Source organism: Anomaloglossus baeobatrachus, chromosome 2 (genome assembly GCF_048569485.1).
Source record: "Anomaloglossus baeobatrachus isolate aAnoBae1 chromosome 2, aAnoBae1.hap1, whole genome shotgun sequence".
Lineage (NCBI taxonomy): Eukaryota > Metazoa > Chordata > Amphibia > Anura > Aromobatidae > Anomaloglossus > Anomaloglossus baeobatrachus.
In genome coordinates, this window is record NC_134354.1 from 41,740,340 (window position 1) to 41,764,561 (window position 24,222).

At 45.9% G+C, this 24,222-nt stretch overlaps 1 long non-coding RNA gene across 1 annotated transcript in view; it reads right to left on the minus strand.

The window, feature by feature from the left end:
* LOC142282334 (uncharacterized) overlaps positions 1–24,222 on the minus strand; it is a 98,259-nt gene that overhangs the window by 26,744 nt on the left and 47,293 nt on the right. The window lies entirely within an intron of this gene.

The following is a 24,222-nucleotide window of genomic DNA, read 5'->3' on the forward strand; positions in this document are numbered from 1 at the left end:
TCTGTCCCGCCCGAAGGACGCGGGTGGCCTGGGGCTACCGGACTGTAGGAGGAACCATCTAGCGGCAGCCCATGCGAGGGTTCTTGACCTGTTGCATGGCAGAGGTTCCAAGTTATGGGCAAACATTGCTCACGATGCATGCACCTTGTCAGTACCAACCCTGCCTTGGACATGGCCCTTTTTGAACAAGAACAAGCTCATGGTGGTTTATAGTGTGAGGCAGACCTTACGAACCCTGCATGCTCCCGGGGGGAAAAATACTCTGATCCAGCCATTGGGCCCGCTGATGCCAATAACCCAAAGTTCCCCCCTGGTGCGTCTAATGCCCTTTTCCTGGGCGGTACCAGACAGGCCCCGCTGCGCGTGCTTCACGTGGCACCCCAGGAGACAGTTCTCCCACTCACTCTGGTCTTGGGGGACCACCCGCTGAGGCCACGCTATCATTTTGAATATGCACAGCTTCAGTACTTCCTTTCATCTGCTAGTCGATCACACAAGCCCACACAACCTATGTCACCCTTTGAAAATCTATGTACCTCGGATCCCAGCCCCAAACACGCTATTTCGAGCATTTATAAGTTACTGACCATCAATGATTCGGTCCACCTTCCTCCCTTTTGCAGAGCTTGGGAGAATGAGCTTGGACAGGAGTTCTCTAGAGAACAATGGGACTGCTGCTTCCATCTATCTCACAAGTCAGCAACTGCCACCAGGTCCCAGGAGACAAGTTCTAAAGTTGTCTCAAGGTAGTATAGGGTCCCCTCCTTGCTCCACAGGTGGTGCCCAGGGGTCCCTGATGTGTGTTGGCGTTGCGGACGGCAGGAGGGTACCATGACCCATATATGGTTGTCATGTACAGTCCTGGCTGCCTTTTGGGACAGTGTCTTGAGAGCGACTTAGGAGATCTCGGGGGTGGCGGTGCCCAGACGACCCGAGGCCGTTCTCCTATATATGTTCTCGCTGCCAAAAAAAATATATAAAACAATCGCTACTCGGGCATCTCCTTCAGGTGGCCAAGACTGTTATACCTCGCCACTGGAAGACCACCGAGTCGCCTTCTGTGGAGGAATGGATAAGTGAGGTGGACATAATCTACCGGATGGAAAGAATTCTGGCCCAATCTCGTAATGATGTAGAGACCACCGTTACAAAGTGGTTCCATTGGGAATCATTCCTGACTAGTCCTGGTTTCTGTAACGCGAGGTAGAATGTGATATGCACTCGTGCGAACGAAGTAAGACCTTCCTGAGTGCTCTTTCATTATGGGTGTTGGTCCGGACGGGCAGGGATGTTCGTGGCATACCTCTCTTCTTCTCTATTACTCTCCCCTCCTTCTTCACTCTTTTCTTCTCTCCTCTGTTACTTTTTTAAGTGATTCCTGCCTCTGATGCAGTGGAATATAGATTGTTGTTATTGAGTGCACCATGATGCTATTCTCTCTACTTTGCATATTAATGATCAATGATTGGAATTGCTTATGTTATGAAAATCAATAAAAATGTTAAATTTGAAAAAAAACAGGGAAAATTAACAGACAACATACAAAATGAGTGATGAACCGATACTGAATGTGATTGTCAGAAGCCGCAAGGTCAATCTGACCTGTAACAATAAAGGCAAAAAAAGCCCCCTAAACAGAAACCAGTGCAGGGGCTCAAGAGGAGGGTGCCAATGAAAACCCTATTATATAAGATATAAAAATGGAATGATCTCACCGGTATCTCTTCATACTATACTATCTCTTCATACTATATTTCCAGGTGAAAACAGGATCTCAGAGGGGGAGCCACTTGTACATAGCTACCAAAACCCCCTCAAATGACAATCCATTGGTGGCGTACTCCAGTCTCCCTACGATCCATTGGCGCCAGATGGCGTCTACCTCTGCACAAGAGGTGTGTTACTCTTTATTTATATCCAGAAAAGCTCCCCTGATGAGTGCTGTATGACGAAACGCGTAGGGAGACTGGAGTACGCCACCAATGGATTGTCATTTGAGGGGTTTTTGGTAGCTATGTACAAGTGACTCCCCCTTTGAGATCCTTTTTTCACCTGGAAATATAGTATGAAGAGATACCGGTGAGATCATTCCATTTTTATATCTTATATAATAGGGTTTTCATTGGCACCCTCTTCTTGAGCCCCTGCACTGGTTTTTGTTTAGTGGCCTTTTTTTCCTTTACTGTTACAGGTCAGATTGAACTTGCGGCTTCTGACAATCACATTCAGTATCGGTTCAGCACTAATTTTGCATGTTGTCTGTTAATTTCCCCTGTTTTTAAAGAAATATTAAAAGTTATATTTTATTATTACCCTGCTGATACATCTATTCCCCTTGTTTGGGTAATTGCTCTTGCTACTGATGTTTACAGAATTTGACCTGGCAGGCAGAATATTCATGGTTAACGTGCGATATAGAGAGTCTTTCCCCCTCCCTTCCATACAACATTATTCTAGACAGTTTATCATATTTTTTAATAAATACAGTCCTTATACTCAAGAAATTAAAGAATTTTTATCTACACAATTTTTGGTAACACATAATTATTTTGAATTTAATATAAAAAAATTTCCTGCAAAGACAGGGAGGGCATATGGGGGGAAATTTCCCCCTTATTAGCTAATTTGGTAGTTGCAGTGTGGGAAGAAAAAAACATTTAGCAAATCTAATACAGTGGAACCTTGGTTAACAAGAACAATCCGTTCTGGGAGTGTGCTTGTAAACCAAGTTACTCGTTCAGCAAAGCAAGATTTCCCATAGGAAATCATTGCAATGCAGACAATTACTTCCACAACTTGTTAAATGTCCCATCCTGGTCTGCTATTGTGCCATTCCACACACGTACAAACACACACAAACACGCATGCACACGCACATATTATGCTCACCTTACCTTCCGTTCTATCGCCGGCCTGCTGGGACTTGCTGCTCGGGCTGTGTATCGGGTAAGCATCGCGACGAGGGAGGAATTTCCGCACCCAGAGCGCTGACGTCAAAGGCAGGAGCCGCTTGCCTCTGATTGGCCAGCGCACTGCCTTTGAGTAGCGTCTGACAGCCGAAGTTCCTGCCTCGTGGATATGGTTGCCGATACACATTCTGGAGCAGCGAACTACAGGACCCAGGAGGCCGGCAATGGAACAGAAGGTACACCTTTTATGCTCACCTTAATTTCCGTTCCATCACCGGCCTCCTGGTTCTTGTAGTTCGCCGCGAGGATTCCTGCCTCGACGCGATGTACCGGCGAACTACAAGACCCAGGAGGCCGGCGATGGTACACAAGGTAAGGTCAGCATAATACTGTATGTGAGTGCGTGCATGTTTGTTTGTGTGTGTTTGTGCGTGCTTGTGTGTGTTTGTGCGGACTGCAAGAGCGGGTTAGAGCACGGTGGATGTACGGAACCGGAAGTGTGTGCGGTGAGTATTTTGCTCGTACAGCAAAGCTTTCTTTTTTTTTTTTAAATCAGGTTCATTTTTATTTAACATCAAAATTATACAACACATAAAATAATTCCCTCCATAGAAATATCACAGAAAGGGAAAAAACCTTTAGTCAATAAGAAAAACCACACAAATAACATAATAAACAATGCACCCGCAGTCCACGTCTCATTTCAATATGGGTCTCAAAGTGCATATTATTTCCCAATATATTCTCCATAGTATAGCTTACCCAGCATCATTATGACATTATATATATATATACACATATACATACATGCACGCACGCACGCACACACATATACATGCACACACATATACATACACGCACGCACGCACGCACACACATATACATGCACACACATATACATGCACACACATATACATGCACACACATATACATGCACACACCTTCCAGCAGTACGCATATCACCCTATTTGAGGAAATTTGTTAACCGGTCAGAAGGAGAAGGACCTGGTCGCTCGCACTGTCCTGCAGTAACGCCGAGGAGGGAAGGCCTGGGGTATCCAACCATGCCCCCCAGATCTTATAGAACTTTTTCAATGCATTTCTTTTAAGGTATACTCCTCTCTCCAGTCGAAGTATAGCGTTTACTCTTTCCCTAAAATCCCCGATGACCGGAGGCGCTGGGTCCAACCAGTGGTAGGCCAACAGTTTCCTAGCCTGGTACAAGAGACGTGTAATACCGACCATTACCGGCGAACTCAAGTCCACCCCCCCCTCCAGTAGACCCAGGATACATATAATAGGTCTTGGCTGTAGACGGATATTGAAAACTTGTCTAACCAAATCTAGTACTGCCCTCCAGTAATCTTCAATGTTCCCACAGGACCACATCATATGCATCAGATTCGCACCCTCCTGTCCGCACCTAGGACACAGATCATCCATCCTAACTCCCATCTTATGCAATAGACTAGGTGTCCTATATACTCTATGTAACAGGAATAGCTGTGACAGTCGTTGGCCTTCAGATACAGCAAGGCTTGGAGTCTGAGACAGGACCTCACCCCACTGTTCCTCTGTCATAGGGCCTAGGTCCCTCTCCCACTTCTCTCTAGCCTGCAAAGGGAATTTGTCGAGGTGTCTAGATAACATCACTGTATACAACCTAGAAATAATACCATAGGAGCGATCAGATGTCAACAATTCAGTAAGAGTGTGATTCCGCTCTATCCTAATGTCCATACGACGTGTCTGTGTCTCATAGGCATGACGGAGCTGCAGGTATTGGTAAAAGGAACTGTGCGGTATCCCAAACTCAGCTTGAAGCTGGTCAAATCTTTTAAGTATGTTATTCTGAAGAATCTGAGACACCTGATGCACCCCCCTGCTCACCCACATTCTCCAACCCGGGAGTCCCTGCAGCTACGCCAGTCCACGATTATGCCATAAGGGCCAGTACTCAGTCATTCCTGATATTCCCAGCAACTGCTTCCCTCTATCCCACACCTTGTACATCAATGATAATGTTGGATATAATGTTCCTCCTCTGGGTGAGTATCCTGCATCCAAAAAAGCCACTGGGTGTCCCCATTCTGCAAGGCCCCTCACCAATTTGCCCCCAGCGTCATATGCCTCATCCTTTCCCCACCCCCTGAAGTGCTGCATCTGTGCCGCAACATAATAAACCCACGGGTTGGGGACTGCCAGACCCCCATCCTCCTTCCCTCTCTGCAGGGTCTCAAGGCGGATTCTAGCCTGCTGCTTTTGCCACAAGAGTTCCCGAAACAAAGTGTTGATTTTACGGAAAAATTTCCAGTGGATCCATATTGGGGCGTTGTGGAGAAGATACAGAAGTTTGGGCATCAGTACCATTTTTAGTAGATTAGCACGGCCAATAAGGGACAGTGGGAGTCGACACCAGGCATCTATCTTGTTCCTAAACTGAGCCAACACTGGTTCCAGATTTTGAGAGTAGTAATCACGCGGTCGGGCACTAACCACAATCCCCAGGTATTTAAATTTATCCACCGTCGGAATTGGCAGCCCCAGAGTACTAAAATTAGATGGGAGTGCATCTATAGGGAGCAGGGCCGATTTCTTCCAGTTTATTAGGAGTCCCGAGCGCCTACCAAATTCTATAATATTTATTGCTGGGCCCACCGATGTCCCCACCTCCCTGAAATACAGCAACAAATCGTCCGCATAGAGGGAAACCTTATGCTCCAGACCGCCTATCTCAAACCCCTTTACGCCAGCGGATGCACGAAGCATAGCCGCCAATGGCTCAATTGCCGCTGCAAATAGTAATGGAGAGAGAGGACAGCCCTGTCTCGTGCCCCTGGCCAAATTAAAAGACGAGGAGGTACAACGATTAACTCGAATCCTAGCCCGCGGAGAGGCATATAACAATTTGACCCAGCCAATAAATCTGGAGCCAAGACCCAATTTCTCCAAAACTACCCATAGGAAATTCCATTCAATACTGTCAAAGGCTTTGGCTGCATCTAATGACAGGACTGCTCTCTCCTTGTTTCTCCCCTCAAAACTTAGCTGTATCCCCAGGAATAAACGTCGCAAATTAATGGAAGTAGATTTATTGGGGATGAATCCAGTCTGATCCTCGTGGATCACTGACGTGATCACCCGGGACAATCTGTTAGCTAGAATTTTAGCGATTAATTTAATATCTAATGTAAGCAGCGAGATTGGGCGATAGGAGTCAGGCGTGGTCGGATCTTTCCCGGGTTTTAAAATCAGAACAATAATAGCCTCCCTCATGGATGCAGGGAGGGATCCCTTCTCCTCAGCATCTCTGAACACATCCAAGAGTCTTGGCAGCAGCAGATGGGTATATAATTTGTAGAATTCACCCGGGAGTCCGTCCGCACCTGGGGCCTTTTCATTTTGGATTTGACCGAGCGCCTCCTCCAGCTCCTCCAGGTCTATATCTCTATTCAGGGATTCTCTCTCACTATCTGACAGACTGGGGAGAGTGATCTCCTCCACAAAGTCCCGCAGTTCCTCATCCCCATAATGCGATTTAGAGGAGTATAATTGGGTGTAATACTGTTGCATGACCTCCACAATCCTCCCGCTGTCCCTCACCTCCTCTCCAGTGTCAAGTTTCAATTTGGTGATATAGGTCAATCCCTCCTGCGCCCTAGCAATTGTAGCCAAGAGATGTCCCACACTCTCCCCCTCCGTAAAGTACCGCTGCTTAAGGAAAAAGCGTTTGTTAGTGGCCAAGGAAGTCATATGGTCTCTCAGAGCTCTCTGCGCCCTCTCTAAGTCCCGCTTGGCATCATCTGTAGGGTTAGATATAAGAAGTCGTTCTGCATCACCTAAAGTGTCCGTCAGATACTTAGTGCGCTCTCTTGTTTTCGCCTTTCGGGTGCAAATTTCCCTAATATATGTTCCACGAACATACGCCTTCATTGCGTCCCACACTATATGTTTAGATGCCGTACCGTCATTTGTCACAAAATATTCCCGTATAGTGTCAGTCAGAGTGCCCCCTATCAGTTGTATCCAAAAAGGGTTGAGCCGCCAAGGTATCCCCGCCAGCCGGTCTGGGTCCCCAAGCCTTAGACGGACCTGTAGTGGGGAGTGGTCAGACACCCCCCTGGCCAGGTACGTGACTGAAGCTACACAAGGCAGCAGCTGAGCATTTCCAATGGCCAGGTCAATCCGGGACAGTGAATGATGAGAACTAGAATAGCATGAATACTGCCGGACCTGCGGGTTTCTAATACGCCAAATATCTACATATCCCACCTCCTCCATCAGTCTGGCAAGGGATGTAGCTGCCGCCCCCACTGAGATATTCCCTGTATGTAACTTATCCCAATACGGGTGCAAGTAATTATTATAGTCTCCTACTAATAGGGTGGGGACCTCAGGGAGGGAAGCAACAAAATTGAGGATACGTTTCAATGGTTCCCCTGTGTATGGCGGCGAAATATAAATTGCAACTAGAACACAGAGCACATTATGAAGGACACAGTAAAGACATACAAATCTACCCTCCTGATCCACAGAAGATTTAAGACACTCAAACGGCACTGTCCTGTGTATCAGGACACTCACCCCCCTGGAATGTGTGGTATATACAGAGTGATACTCATGGGCTATCCATTTTTTGTGGAGCAAGTGGAGCCGCTCCTTCACCAAGTGCGTTTCTGATAAGAATATTATGTCTGGCTTAAGCTGCTGTAGAAACAGAAAAACTGCACATCTTTTAGTGGCTTCACCCAATCCTCGCACATTCCAGGCCACTATATTAACCTCCTTCGCCATAAGGGTGAGTGCACATATGTAACAGCAGGGGGCAGCAAGCGGGGACCCCCGGACCCATCTGCAGCAGTTCCCATAGATGAGCATAGACCAAACAGGTGCATAAAACAAAAAGGTCAAACAACATAAAAACATACACAGTAAACCAGGACATTCCTCTCAAACAGAGGGAAGTGGGGCTAAACATAACCGTAAGAGCACATAACGGTTTAAATTCCTGAACAGTCATCAACTGCATAGTAACCTATCTGGGTGGCTCCTGCCAACCGTCCATAAGTGTTCCAGCTGGGAAACATAGCAAGTTCACCTCAGCAAGTCCAACATCAAGGAATCCGCAATAATCCTCAGCGGTGATTTCTGCGCAGTCCTTTTTCATTGGTATCGAGCCATGGGGCTGCATCCTTTGGAGTGTCAAAAAACTTTGTCCCACCATCCGCCACCACTCGCAGCCTGGTAGGGTATAGCATTGAGTAAGAGATCTGCAGCTGCCTCAGGCGTTTTTTGACATCAATAAATTGCGCTCTCCTCTGCTGGATTTCAGTGGAAAAATCCGGGTACAGTGAGACCTTATGGCCGTCAATAGCCAGATCCTTAATCTCCCGGGCTCTGCGGAGCGCAGTGTCCCTGTCCCTGAAGTGCAGTAGCTTGAGGAGGATAGGACGAGGGGGTGCCCCTGGTGGTGGGGGTCTAGTGGGGACCCTATGTGCCCGCTCAATAGTGAAGAAAGGAGAAAACAGATCCATACCCAAAGTCTTGGGGAGCCACATTTCAAAAAAAGCTACTGGATTATTGCCTTCTGCCTTTTCTGGGACCCCGACCAGTCGGAGATTGCTTCTGCGGGATCTGTTTTCTAGATCGTCCACCTTAGCCCTAAGCAATGAGATATTGTGGATTGCTCTGCCAAGGTCCCGAGTCAGAGGGGGCAGCTTATCCTCTGTGGCACTGACCCGGTCTTCCAGGGCACCCACCCGTACATTGACCCCCTGCAACTCGTGCCTGATAGATGAAATGTCCATTTTAATTCCTCCCATCTGTATGTTCAAAGTGGCTAGCATATTGTTGCAGGTGTTTACTGCTGCAAGCACATCACTGAGGGTGGGCTCTGCTCTCCCAGGATCTGTGTTTTCATCTGCAGCTCTAAGGTTGTCCCCCTTCTCCACATTACTGGCAGCAGCCAACATACTCACAGCTCCCTGCTGCTCTTCCCCCTCCATCAGTTCTTGTCCTGGGATCTGTAGCTCCTCCACGCTGAGGTCAGACTGCTTAACAGCTCCAGGTATCTCAGGCTGATCTCGTGCAAACTTGCTGAGGCGAGCTATTGCATCAGACGCCCTGCCCCCACCTGAAGCTCCAGCGTCCATGAGTGTGGCCTGTGTCCTGCGCTTCTTATCAGCCCGAGTTCTGGTCATATCACTCAGGTCTTTGAAGCCCCCTCAGTCTAGGAGAGGTCACCACTCCAGGAAAGCAGTAAAACAAACTTTAACCCCAGCTGGACAGGATTATACAGGAGTTTTTTGCAGAAGCTCTCTCTACACAGGTCTTCCTCACATGCTGCTCAGGCCACGCCCCACAGCAAAGCTTTCTAGTAAACCGAGTTACACATTTACAGAAAGCTTTGCTTGACAAATTTTACAGATCACATAATTTGGCCGATCTTCTGCTATGTCAAAAAAGGACCAGGCTAGGCAAGGCTTAGAGGGAATGCGACCTGCTGAGACCCCCCGACTAGTGCTCAGAGGCAGAGTGGTGGCTGAGGATGCAGTTGTAGACGTGCTACCAGTGCTCCGGCTCTGTCCAGGAAGGCGCAAGGTAACTTCGTTGTCGGTTGCATCCTCCTCCACCGCCTCTGTTGACCTCCTCGAGGGCCTGACTGTGGGTTGACAGTAGGTGGGATCTAGAACTTCCTCATCAATTGTTGTGTTTGCACTCCCCTCACCCTCAGACCGAGCCTCTTCTTGCCCTGACCGAATATTTAAGTTGTCATCCCAATCTGGTATATGCGTCTCATCGTCATCAGTATGTTCCTCATTGTCTATAACAACAGGTGTTACAGTTTGTGAAAAAGGGTCAACATTATGCTCAGAAACTTGGTCCTCACGGCCTGAATCAGAGTCACAAAGGTTCTGGGCATCACTGCAGACCATTTCCTGGTCTGTACTCACTGTAGTTTGGGAGCAGACTTCTGATTCCCAGACTATAGTGTGACTGAACAGCTCTGCAGACTCAGCCATCTCAGTTCCACCATACTGTGCAGGGCGGATGGAGACTTCAGAGCTGGGAGAATGCAAGTGTGATTGGGCTGACAACTCAGAGGACTGGTGTTTTTTGGATGCGGTAGTTGAGGTGGCGGAGAGGGCACTTGTTAAACCACTTGAGATCCATTCAAGCATTTTCCTTTTTTGGCCATCATCTACCTTTGTTCCAGTTGTTCGTGTCCGTAAAAAAGGGAGCACATCGGATTGTCCACAGTAAGTAGTAGACATCTTACTTTTGCTGGAAGATGGTCTATCTTCAGCAGATGTTAATGGAGCTTTGCCACCTTCCCCACGGACAAACCCTTTTTTTCCTTTTCCAACACGCCTCTTCCCCTTTCCACCAGCATCTGTCATTTTGCCACTCATTTTGATTGCGACAAGATTGTGCACTTAAAATGTGGTAGTAAAAATTGAGAGGTGGTGTAGATTGCAGCGGTGGTCTATCTTTATTAACAGCAGAATAAACAACAATAACTATCCGTGACAATGCAACTATGGCTCTTAAACTGGCAGCATAGTTTGCTAGTATAATGGCTTAGTAACAATGAGTTTGAGTGTGCAATGCAGGCAGACGTGCTGCAAATATCTTTGCACTAGTGGGACAATACAGAAGTCCAACAGCCACGTTTAGGATGCCTCTAAGTTTCCTCAGTGTTTGCTAGTATAATGGCTTAGTAACAATGAGTTTGAGTGTGCAATGCAGGCAGACGTGCTGAAAATATCTTTGCACTAGTGGGACAATACAGAAGTCCAACAGCCACGTTTAGGATGCCACTAAGTTTCCTCAGTGTTTGCTAGTATAATGGCTTAGTAACAATGAGTTTGAGTGTGCAAAGGGCAGGAGGGTACAGTGGGAGGGTTATGGGTCTGGGTAGAGGAAAGGAAGCCTCCCTTTCTATCCCTCCTAATGGGGAAATGCAGCGAGGAAATCCCTGACCTTAGCTACACAGACGCTGTCATCTTGTGTAGCTGTTAAAATCGGTTTTCACGGCCCTGACTGTCACCTATGGCTCTGACCCTGCCGGTATTAGCCCTTACAAGGGCTGAAAGAAACTTCTATCCCTATTCTGTATAGCGCTGTGTATAGAGCGTACACAGCAGTATCGGAGACAGGAGCTACGCCAGCGGTGACTGACACCCAGACGCAGAAGAGATAATGGCGTCCAGACGGGCAGATGCCCGTATTTATAATGAAGGGACATGTGACATGGACATCCTATCACACATGCCGTTGCTTCTCTGACTAAAAGTCCACTTAGCTGTGTGTGTGTGTGTGGGATTGGCTGACATGCTGGCCCGCCCCACTACACGCGCGCGCTTAGGGAAGGGAGACAAGGAAAAAAAAAAAAAAATGGCGGTCGCCATTATCCAAACAGCAGTGATCTGAATGCGCTGTTCCCGCACACTATACACTGAAATTTCATAATAGTGTGAGTCACAGAGTGACTTACACTATTACAGCGGAAAGCCAGCTAGTAATTAGCTTGTCTTTTTGCTGCTAGAACCGTTCTCGAACGTATCTAGAACTATCGAGCTTTAGCAAAAAGCTCGAGTTCTAGTTCGATCTAGAACAGCCCCCAAAATCACTCGAGCCGCGAACTGGAGAACCTCGAACAGCGAACCATGCTCAACTCTAGTCATAAGCAGTATGTGGGTTGCACAGTGGGACCCCTCAAGAACCGCATAAGGCGCCATATTTCTGGCATGAATGGGGCAAACGTATGCGGTTCTTCAGCGGTAACTAAACATTTTGTTACATGCCATGGAGGCAACCTAAAGGGATTTAGTTTTAGAGCGATAGAAAAAGTGAATGAAATGGCTAGAGGTGGAGATTTTCAGCAGAAAGTTCTTAACCGTGAATCCTTTTGGATGTTCAAGTTAAATACTATAATTCCACAAGGGATTAACATACGCTAGGATATGATAATCCATTAATAATAGATATATATTCATGTGACTGTTTTTAATCTGGTTTTTCATAGTTTTATTCATCAGCAGGTAGATGTTTTTTTTTACTCCCTGAACGCATGTGCGTATGACAGATGTAGAGTAATTAATTGATTGTGATTTAGACCTTATGCGAGATGGTAGTGTGTGTATGCTATATAGAGGTATTGTATCATTTGTAAGACATCCATGAATAAGAATCTATGACACTGCGTTATGTCGAAACGCGTTGGTAGAATTTTTGTATCTCTGTTTATACCGTCTGTCTATCTTTAATGTGAAAATAAAGAGGATATTTTAATCTACCTACTGCCTGTGATCCGCTGGAATTTGCGGTTTCTAATTTAACAATAGATAATATTCAATGTTTAGCCTCTAAAATGAACAACCATTGAATCAAATATCCAAATTGTGTATGTAAGGATACTATCTCTCTGCTATGTTGCCCAATGAAGCAGTAGCCAAAGCTGTGTGGCTTGGATAGAGTCAAAACAACAAAGCTTCTGTAATAAAAATAATAATATTGAAGATAATTAATTATCAATGCACAAGGGAAAGGATATCCAAAAGAGAAAAAATGAAAACAGCTACAAAAAAAAAGGAAAAAAAATACATGTGGAAATAAATAAATGACAAAAAAGCTGTCTCAAAAGATATCCCACCTTGTATGCAGCGTAAGGTAACTAGAGGTCACAAGGACAATTATATCAGATGTAAGGAGCTAACAAGGCCATGTATGGCCTCAGCCATAGCAGTACAAGCTGTGGAGGGAAGAGGGGCCCTGGCACACGCATATCGCTGCAGCCTGGTGCAGCTTTCTCAAGAGCCAGCTTGAATGGCCTTTTCTTAACAATCCTACCAACACTGCGGTTATCCCGGTTGCTTGTGCACCTTTTTCTACCACACTTTTTCCTTCCACTCAACTTTCCTTTAGGATAAGGTGTAGCATTTTTTATTTTTGTATTAATAATAGTGATTATGGAATCAATTATTTTTGATACAAAATTAAATTCACTGTTTATTTAGTTTTTAATTAATTCTATTTTTACTGAAACACTGGGGGCTGCCATCTTGGAGTAACGACAGTTACTCACCTCATTTATGGCAGCTCTCAGTGCATTGGGTGTGATAATCGCTCTACGACCCTATTCTGTAACACTGAGGACTCTCTGCTGTGAGATGGACATGCCCCTGGGCTGTCCAGATCACGGCAGAGGGAGGAGATCGCCGCCATCTTTGTGGAGCCCACAGCATATTCTGTGTTCTACACTTCCCCCCTGTCACCCGTTCAGGATGGGGTGAGTACCGATGCCGGCCGGCAGCACAGTATATGAGGGGCACAGTATACAGTGGGACATGGCATACAGTGGGGCGCTGGATACAGTGAGGCACTATGCCAGCTATCCTTAGTGACACTATACACATATTAGGATCACTTTGCGGTCACCAACAAAATGGCTCCGCACTGTGATCCTAAACTTCATCCTTCCTTATCCCTTTAGAAACCCAGAATGGGAGGGGGAGGTGACATCACACACAGGAGAGCAGATTCCACCCACATTTACTGCAGTTGTAATGTGACCTAGTTGTGCAGTAGGATTTCAGCATCTGATCCCCCCCTAGTGTTTAAGAGTGGAAAATATCAAACTATTAAAAAAAAAAAAAAAAAATATATATATATATATATATATATATATATTTTGCTCAATTAAAAACAAATTATAATATTTAAACAAAACATTAATACTTTATATTTTTCAGTTATTGAATTTTTTTTTTTTTTTTTGACTACACCTTTCTTTTAATATGCTTGGATACAACACTCTGAACAGCCAGCTGCTTTAGCAATGACCTTTTGTGGCTCACTCTCCTTGTAGAGTGTGTCAATGACTGCCTTCTGGACATCTGTCAAGTCAGCAGTCTTCCCCATGATTGTGTAGCCTACTGAACAAGACTAAGGGACCCATTTGAACGCTTAGGATGCCTTTGCAGTTGTTTTGTGGTAATTATTCTAATTTTCTGAGATAACGACGTTTGGGTTTTCGTTGGCTGTAAACCATAATCATCAACATTAGCAGAAATAAACACTTGGAATAGATGACTCTGTGTGTAATAACTAAATAATATATAGAAATAGATCCTTCTGTGTGTAATAACTATATAATATATAGAAATATATCCCTCATTGAGTAATGGCTCTATATAATATATAGATATACAGTTAGGTCCAGAAATATTTGGACAGTGACAAAAGTTTTGTTATTTTAGCTGTTTACAAAAACATGTTCAGAAATACAATTATATATACAGTTAGGTCCAGAAATATTTGGACAGTGACACAAGTTTTGTTATTTTAGCTGTTTACAAAAACATGTTCAGAAATACAATTATATATATAATATGGGCTGAAAGTGCACACTCCCAGCTGCAATATGAGAGTTTTCACATCCAAATCGGAGAAAGGGTTTAGGAATCATAGCTCTGTAATGCATAGCCTCCTCTTTTTCAAGGGACCAAAAGTAATTGGACAAGGGACTCTAAGGGCTGCAATTAACTCTGAAGGCGTCTCCCTCGTTAACCTGTAATCAATGAAGTAGTTAAAAGGTCTGGGGTTGATTACAGGTGTGTGGTTTTGCATTTGGAAGTTGTTGCTGTGACCAGACAACATGCGGTCTAAGGAACTCTCAATTGAGGTGAAGCAGAACATCCTGAGGCTGAAAAAAAGAAAAAATCCATCAGAGAGATAGCAAACATGCTTGGAGTAGCAAAATCAACAGTCGGGTACATTCTGAGAAAAAAGGAATTGACTGGTGAGCTTGGGAACTCAAAAAGGCCTGGGCGTCCACGGATGACAACGGTGGTGGAAGATCGCCGCATACTTTCTTTGGTGAAGAAGAACCCGTTCACAACATCAACTGAAGTCCAGAACACTCTCAGTGAAGTAGGTGTATCTGTCTCTAAGTCAACAGTAAAGAGAAGACTCCATGAAAGTAAATACAAAGGGTTCACACATCTAGATGCAAACCATTCATCAATTCCAAAAATAGACAGGCATTTGCTGAAAAACACCTCATGAAGCCAGCTCAGTTCTGGAAAAGTATTCTATGGACAGATGAGACAAAGATCAACCTGTACCAGAATGATGGGAAGAAAAAAGTTTGGAGAAGAAAGGGAATGGCACATGATCCAAGGCACACCACATCCTCTGTAAAACATGGTGGAGGCAACGTGATGGCATGGGCATGCATGGCTTTCAATGGCACTGGGTCACTTGTGTTTATTGATGACATAACATAAGACAAGAGTAGCCGGATGAATTCTGAAGTGTATTGGGATATACTTTCAGCCCAGATTCAGCTAAATGCCGCAAAGTTGATCGGACGGCGCTTCATAGTACAGATGGACAATGACCCCAAGCATACAGCCAAAGCTACCCAGGAGTTCATGAGTGCAAAAAAGTGGAACATTCTGCAATGGCCAAGTCAATCACCAGATCTTAACCCAATTGAGCATGCATTTCACTTGCTCAAATCCAGACTTAAGACGGAAAGACCCACAAACAAGCAAGACATGAAGGCTGCGGCTGTAAAGGCCTGGCAAAGCATTAAGAAGGAGGAAACCCAGCGTTTGGTGATGTCCATGGGTTCCAGACTTAAGGCAGTGATTGCCTCCAAAGGATTCTCAACAAAATATTGAAAATAAAAATATTTTGTTTGGGTTTGGTTTATTTGTCCAATTACTTTTGACCTCCTAAAATGTGGAGTGTTTGTAAAGAAATGTGTACAATTCCTACAATTTCTATCAGATATTTTTGTTCAAACCTTCAAATTAAACGTTACAATCTGCACTTGAATTCTGTTGTAGAGATTTCATTTCAAATCCAATGTGGTGGCATGCAGAGCCCAACTCGCGAAAATTGTGTCACTGTCCAAATATTTCTGGACCTAACTGTAGATCCCGCTGTGATGTGTGTAATGACTCTATATAATATATAGCAATAGATCCCTCTGTGTGTAATGACTATATAATATATAGGAATAGATCCCTCTGTGTGTAATGACTATATAATATACTAGCTGTACTACCCAACTTCGCCCGGGTTAATAACTGCTATTAACAAAATAGAATGTATTAACAAAAATATATTCTGCACACAAAAACCACAAAACAAATAGATAGAAATGTAATTATTAAATAGTTTCACTTGGTGAGATGTGTGCTGAGGGTGGTATATGTGTTCATGTACGTGGTAGTTTGTGGTGCATTTTGTGTGTGTGTGTGTTCATATCCCCGAGTGTCGTGAGTATCCCATGTCGGGGCCCCACCTTAGCAACTGTACGGTAAATACTCTTTGGCGCCATCGCTCTCATTCTTTAAGTCCCCCTTGTTCACATCTGGCAGCTGTCAATTTGCCCCCAACACTTTTCGTTTCACTTTTTCCCCATTATGTAGATAGGAGCAAAATTGATTGTTAAATTGGAAGGCGCGGGGTTAAAATTTTGCCTCACAACATAGCACCCGGCGCTGTCCGGGATAGTAACTGTCTCTCTGTTTCTCTCCCAATCTCTGTCTGTCTCCCCCTCTGTATATATCTCTGTGTCTCTCTCTCTCTCTCTCTTTGTCTGTCTGTCTCTTTCCCTGTCTGTCTCTGACTGTCTGTCTCTTTCTCCGTCTGTCTCAATCTCTTTTCCTGTCTGTCTATCTATCTCTTTCCCTGTCTGTCTCCTACCCTCTTTCACTGTGTCTGTCTCTTTGTCTGTCTCTTTACCTGTCTTTGTCTGTCTCTTACCCTGTCTGTCTCTTTCTCTTTCTTTCCCTGTCTCTGTTTCCCTGTGTCTGTCTCTGTGTCTGTCTCTTTACCTGTCTGTGTCTGTCTCTTAACCTGTCTCTCTCTTTCCCTGTCTGTCTCTATGTCTGTCTCTTGTGTCTGTCTCTTACCCTGTCTATGTCTGTTTTTTAACCTGTGTCTGCCTCTTTCCCTGTCTGTCTCTTTCCCTGGCTGCATTGTGACACGCCAACATTCCATATAAGGGCGTGGCTGTGCATTCTTCTGACGTTCTGGCTGCACTGTGGCTCCCAGCTCCATTCGTTTTAATGGAGGCAGGTTTTTTGGTGAATAACTGTAAAGCGCGGTGTTACAATTTCCCCTCAAAACATAGCCTATGGCACTCTCGGAGTCCAGAAGTGTGAGTGTGCAAAATTTTGTGGCTGTAGCTGCGACGGTGCAGATGCCAATCCCGGACATACATACACACACATACATACACACACACACAAACACACACACACACACACACACACACACACACACACACACATTCAGATTTATATATTAGATAGGAATAGATCCCTCTGTGTGTAATGACTCTATATAATATATAGCAATAGATCCCTCTGTGTGTAATGACTCTATATAATATATGCGTTTCCCTTTTTGTATTGAATTGCTGAAATAAATTAACTTTTTGATGATATTCTAATTTATTGAGATGCACTTGTATCATTTAGATTTTGGTATACTCAGGATATAATGACATATTGCTTGCTGGGGGAATAAGGGTGTCTTGTTATACTCATGTAATTTTTAAATTTTTTAATGTTTGTTCATTTAATGAATTCTTTTCGTTCTAATAAAGATTTACTTTGCATTTCTGTCTTTATGTGGTGATCCGATTTGTGTAGTACGCTTTTCTTTCTTCCATTATTTACCTCCATAATTGATTCCTGGGATGGTGCCCTCCTCCGGTCTGTTTTGGTTCAGGGCCCAAACCTGTCACAAGTCTCCAAACAACGAAAGACGTCCGTGACAATTTCTACATAAAGCTATTTGCGAACATTATTATTATTATTATACCTACTAAACCGTGTGCAGACTTATTAGGCAAGTTGTATTTTAGAGGATTTTTTTAATTATTGATCAACAACTATTTTCTCAATCAATCCAAAAGACTCATAAATATCAAAGCTTAATATTTTTGGAAGTTGGAGTGGGTTCTTTTAGATCTGGATAATCTTAGGAGGATATCTGTTTTTGCAGGTAACTATTACTGTGCAGAATTATTAGGCAACTTAATAAAAACCAAATATATTCCCATCTCACTTGTTTATTTTCACCAGGTAAACCAATATAACTGCAGAAAATTTATAAATAAACATTTCTGACATGCAAAAACAAAACCCAAAAAATTAGTTACCAATATAGCCACCTTTCTTTCTGATGACACTCAGCAGCCGACCATCCATAGATTCTGTCAGTTGCTTGATCTGTTTACGATCAACATTGCATGCAGCAGCCATCACAGCCTCCCAGACACTGTTCCGAGAGGTGTACTGTTTTTCCTCCCTGTAGAGCTCACATTTTATGAGGGACCACAGGTTCTCTATGGGGTTCAGATCAGGTGAACAAGGGGGCCATGTCATTATTTTTTCCATCTTTTAGACCTTTACTGGCCAGCCACGCTGTGGAGTAGTTGGATGCATGTGATGGAGCATTGTCCTGCATAAAAATCATGGGTTTTTTTAACGATACCGACTTCTTCCTGTACCACTGCTTGAAGAAGTTGTCTTCCAGAAACTGGCAGTAGGTTTGGGAGTTGAGCTTCACTCCATCCTCAACCTGAAAAGGTCCCACATGTTTATCTTTGATGATACCAGCCCATACCAGTACCCCACCTCCACCTTGCTGGCGTCTGAGTTGGAGTGGAGCTCTCTGCCCTTTACTGATCCAGCCTCTGGCCCATCAAGAGTCACTCTCATTTCATCAGTCTATAAAACCTTTGAAAAATTATTCTTAAGATATTTCTTGGCCCAGTCTTGGACATTTCATTTTATGTTTCTTGGTCAGAGGTGGTGGTTTTTCAGCCTTCCTTACCTTGGCCATGTCCCTGAGTAAGGCACACCTTGTGCTTTTTGATACTCCAGTAACGTTGCAGCTCTGAAATATGGCCAAACTAGTGGCAAATGGCATCTTGTCAGCTTTACGCTTGATTTTCCTCAATTCATGGGTAGTTATTTTGCGCCTTGTTTGCCCAACACGCTTCTTGCGACCCTGTTGGCTATTTGCCATAAAATGCTTCATTGTTCGGTGATCACGCTTCAAAAGTTTGTCAATTTCAAGACTGCTACATCCCTCTGCAAGACATCTCATAATTTTGGACTTTTCAGAGCCCGTCAAATCTCTCTTCTGACCCAGTTTGCTAAAGGAAAGGAAGTTGCCTAATAAGTATGTGTGACAACCTGGACTAGTCAGGTCGTCCCAGGTAGTCACACACATACACCACACACCCCCTTCCCTGGACAGGTGACAGCAGCCAACCACAAAAACCTTGTCACCACCCTCCAGGTTTGATGTCCACACCAGGGGGGCGGAGACAGGTGGTTGACTCCGCCCACCGAGGAGTTCACAGGCCTGGAGGCGGGAAAAGACAGTAGTCAGTAAACAGCAGTTGACAGTGGAGGAGAGGAGAGTGAAGTCAAGGGCAGACCTGTGACCAGGCCTGCCACAGACTGCTCAGGTGTCTGGGTCGGAGCCCAGTCACCTTTGGCAAGGACGGCAGACGGTGGTGGCCGCCTGCAGGAGTTGAGACTACAGCCGGTGGAACCGTACGGACCGAGGTCGGGCGATGGCCCGCCGGTACCGAACCGAGGAACCGATTGGAAACCAAAGCACCAGGAGGGGTACTCAGACCCAGTGCAAAGCCCCGAACGATGGGGCCGAGCCGAATCAACTGATTGCGGACTGAACTTAAGGACCTATCCCACACAAGGCCCGTTAGAAGACAACAGCCCAACGAGACAGGGTAAAGCCACCGCCAAGGCATAGAGGCCCACAGGGCCAGCGTCTGCGGGCAAACGGGTTCCTACGGCAGATACAAGTCGGGGAGTGGACTACCGTTGTCTAGGCATAGGAGTCAAACATCTACATACAGAGGTGCAGGAGAAAGGTGGAAACCACCAACTTGTTCAGGGAGAAGCTGCAGCCGGCTGCGGGCCCCATTCATCAACTTGTTTGGTTTACCAGAGACTCCGGTGTATTGTGTCAGAGTGAGTACACCAGTGCCTTCAGGCCACGCACCGCACCGCACCAGCGTCCAGTACAGACCCGCTCCCTCGCCTCAGCACCTCCCTCGGGCCCCCGGGACCTTCGCTCCCCTACCCACGGAGGGGTCAACACCAAGCTGCGCATCACCGTCCCCGGGAGGCCTAGTTAATGGCAGGGGTGGTGTCCATCTATTCACCACAACCCGTGGGTGGCGTCACGAACTTTCATCCCTTACCAAACACCCAACGCGGCCCCTGGCCGTGGAACACCTTACCCAAGTCCCTGCGTGCAGCGCCAACACCCTTGCAGAGCGATGTGACCCCCAGGTCCGTGAGAGGCTCGAGCCACCACCCACCGTACAATTACGGATCCGAGCGGCTCGGCGGTCACAGCCGAGCCCGCGGGGCGGTACACATCGACTCTTTGGACGTCACGAACAGAATTATTTGCCCATCCGTGACCTGGATGACGTGCGCCTTCTTTTGAACCGTGAACAGTTACAAAATTTTGGACTGCCGCCATCTTGCCCGCCATCTTTGGTGCCAAAACGACAACGCCATCGTCTTCTTCCCCGAAAAGGAACGAAGCCGAAGCCCCGCCCCCTGGGAACGCAGGCGGAAGAGAGTGACTCCCAAGACCGAAAGTGCAAAGGACAGTGGGTCCCGCGAGACTGCTGTCGAAAAGCCGAGGGAGAGGAGAGGACAGAGCGGCATGTAACCAGAACTGTAAAGTGCAGGGATGCCAGGACTCTGCAAAATTCCATTCCTGGACACAAGAGCGGCAAGATGTCCCCGCAGGCCGCAACCCCGATGACATCTCACCTGGCCCCGAGCATGGCCGCAATGGTGATGATGTCGGCTCCAGCAGTCCACCCGGCCACAACGGAGGCGGCACCCGACCGGAAGTCTACCCCAGATACGGCGCCAGCCGCTCCCAGGTACCCCGTTCCGGCTGTGGAGAAGCCGGAGTGCACCTGCAGAGAGGAGGAGCAGACCACTGAGCGATGGGGCCCACGGCAGTATGAGAGGCCGGTCGTAGCCGGCGCCAAGGGAATCCGAGTGGGCCTTGAACCTGAGCAGGAGGCGACGCACGGAACCCGTGCCCCGTACTGGGAGCGGCGGCAGCAGCTGTAGCGGAACATGGACGGCTACCCGCAAGTTGAAAGTTTAATGAATCACTGTTTAACGACTGCACCCTTGTTGATTGTCCTCGTGTTGCGTGCGGAGGCCATCTGGATCGCCAGGTGGAGGGTGACAGGACAGTTTCGTAATGTTTAAAGTGATGTGCCTTCCCTTTAGGGGGATGAAATGTTTTTTTCCATGTAACCTTCTTTGCTTTTCAAAAGCAGTTAAAATAAATAAACGTCAGTGGCCGGACAGCCCGCGGACGGGCTGTATTCAACCAAGTGGGAATGTGACGCCCTGGCAAAACCGGGTAGTCACAAAAAGAGTTAATCCTCCTTGGCACCAACACAGATATACACCAGCCAATCAGGCCCTACTCACCCCCTCCCCAGGAAAATGGGAGGGAGCGAGAGGAGCTTAGGAAGTGCAGAGAGTTATTAGTTTCAGTTTGTGCTGTAGTCAGTGAAGAGTTGACAGGAGAAGCTTGGAGCTCCGTGGAGAAGGTGGTAGTCGGGGTTGGAGCCCTGGACTACCGGACTAGGTGGCAGTGAGGGCCACAGGCGACGGAGATCCTGTCACTGGGAACCTGAGGCGATTGGGATAGGGTTGTAACCCGCCGGTGCTGAGAGGGGGATCCGGTCCAGAGGCCATTCAAGCGGACTAGTCCAGACAAGAGAGAGACAGACAGAGTGTGGAAGGAAGGGCCCCCTGGCTGTATATCTGGGTGTAGGACCCGAAGAAACCCGCCAAAGGCAGCCGGCCATTGGCACCTTGGTTAAAAAGGACTCTGTGTTTATTGACGCCACACATCAGTGCAGCCTCATCCAGCACCACAACTACCAACTGTAAGTTTCTGATTCCCTGCCTCTTAGAGACTGCTCCCTGAAACCCCTAACCATCAACTGGGCCCCGGGACTACACCTCCCCTACCCGTGGAGGGGATCCCATCTTGCTGCCCCGCTCCATCAGCCCCGAGCGCCCCATCACCAGGCAGCGGCGGTGCCACCATCATCCCTAACCGCAATGTGGCGTCACAGACAACTCCCCTGTAAATCTCCCCTTTTCAATTGTGGGCGACGGACGGCTGTGCGAGCCCCGGATCCGGCTGCCACTCGAGCCACAGCCACCGCCCGGATCTGAGTGCCTCGAGCGGCCCCCCGGTTGTGATATGTCCCCCGCCAGCGACATATGCACCTCTTATATAGGGTGTTGATGTCATTGCAGCACACCCCTCCTCATTAAAGAGATGCACATCACCTGATTTACTTAATTGGTAGTTGGCTCTCAAGCCTATACAGCTTGGAGTAGGACATGTATAAAAATTATCATGTGATCAAAATAGTCATTTGCCTCATAATTCTGCACACAGTGTACATATTGGGCTAGAATTCAGAAGATGGGAATACCCCTTTAAGGTTGAAGGTGGACTTAAGTTTATCGAGTTTAACCCATGATCTAACCTAACATGTTGATCCAGGGGAAGGCAAAAAAAACAAAAACATGCGCCAGATAGTAAGCTCCACATTAGGGGAAAAAGATTCCCTCCCGACTCCACAAACAGCAATTAGACTAGATTCCTGGATGAACGCCCTATCACAGAATCTAGTGGACATAACCAGTAATATAATTTTTAAGAAAGGCATCCAGGCCTCTCTTAAATTTTAGTAATGAATCAACCATTACAACATTATGTGGCAGAGAGTTCCATAGTCTCACTGCTCTTACAGTAAAGAATCTGTGTCCCTGATTATGAATAAATATCCTTTCCTCTAACTGTAGTGGATACCCCCCAGGCCTAGGTGTAAAAAGATCATTAGAGAGCTCTGTATTGTCCCCTCATATATTTGTAAATTGTAATAAGATGGCCCCTAAACTTTTATTTTTCCGAACTAAATAACCCCAACTTTAATAACACATCTTGGTATTCCATTCCACCCATTCTTTTAATAATCTTGGTTGCTCTTCTCTGCACCAGCTCTAGGTAACGGGGCCCATTTTGACCTCCAAAGCAGGTGTAATTGTGGATTATGATGAGTTATTGGACTGCAAAGGTCCCATATACTGTTCTTCACAAGGACCTTTTATTGTCTGTGCCCACCAGTGGCCTTGGCTATCTGCAGAGAAATCAGCTGTATGCATGTGGAGCCGGCAACTGCTGCATTCAATTGTTGTCATCCCTCAGAAGAGAGAAGTAATAGATCTCTATGGGAAATCACTATGAAATAACTGGGATCACAGCACAGCTGTCATTTCTTAAACAGTCACCATCATTTTATTTATTAATTTCTTATTCTTTTCATAAATCAGTAGTACAATTGAAGATAAGAAACTTTGTAATATATCTCATCAGAGAAATCATCTTCTTTCTCCTCGTGGACTGATCTTTCATTTACACTCAGTGGCCCACAGTGCGCAGAAGCCAGATGCACCAAATTCAATAAGAGGCGTGCACCTTTCATTGAATTTGCCGTACCTTACGACTTCTATGTGTGCTGCCAGGAATATACTGCAGTCAGTGTCTGGAGTACATTTCTAGCAAAAACAAAATTGCCACTTTTTTCACGCAAGTTCTGATGAATTTGTCGGGCAGCCATGAGCATGCACCAATCCCCCCAAGCTCTGTCCACATTCCTCCTACTTGGAAAAACACAAAACCTTTCTGGAACGAAGAGTTGCATAAAACATTTGTGACATTTTGGCAAAAACTCCTTGATGACTTTGAGTCCAGTGTGTACAGATTTTGCCAATACTGAACTAGGAGATGACACTTGGTGCTCATATACTTCTATGATGGTAAACCTTGAGGGGTTTAAAATGAAAAGGGACTCACGCGGCGCCACTCTAAAAGTAGTAGTTCAAAAGCATAAAAAATGATTAAGAAATGTGCATAAATTGCACTCACCTTGTTTCAAGTTAGGTCAAACCCAAAGATCCCTTTAGGATCAATCTCCACAATCTCTGTGCTGATCTGTTGCTTACTAGGATTTGATACACTGTCAAATAACCTCCACAAGAAACTGGTAAATTGAAGTGCCTGAAAAATCTTTCAAATCCAAAAAACGTGGCGCTGCTCCCCAAATGTATTATATCAGAAGAATTTTTATTCGGCTACTATAAAATATTACATAAAATATTACAACGCGTTTCGGCTAAAA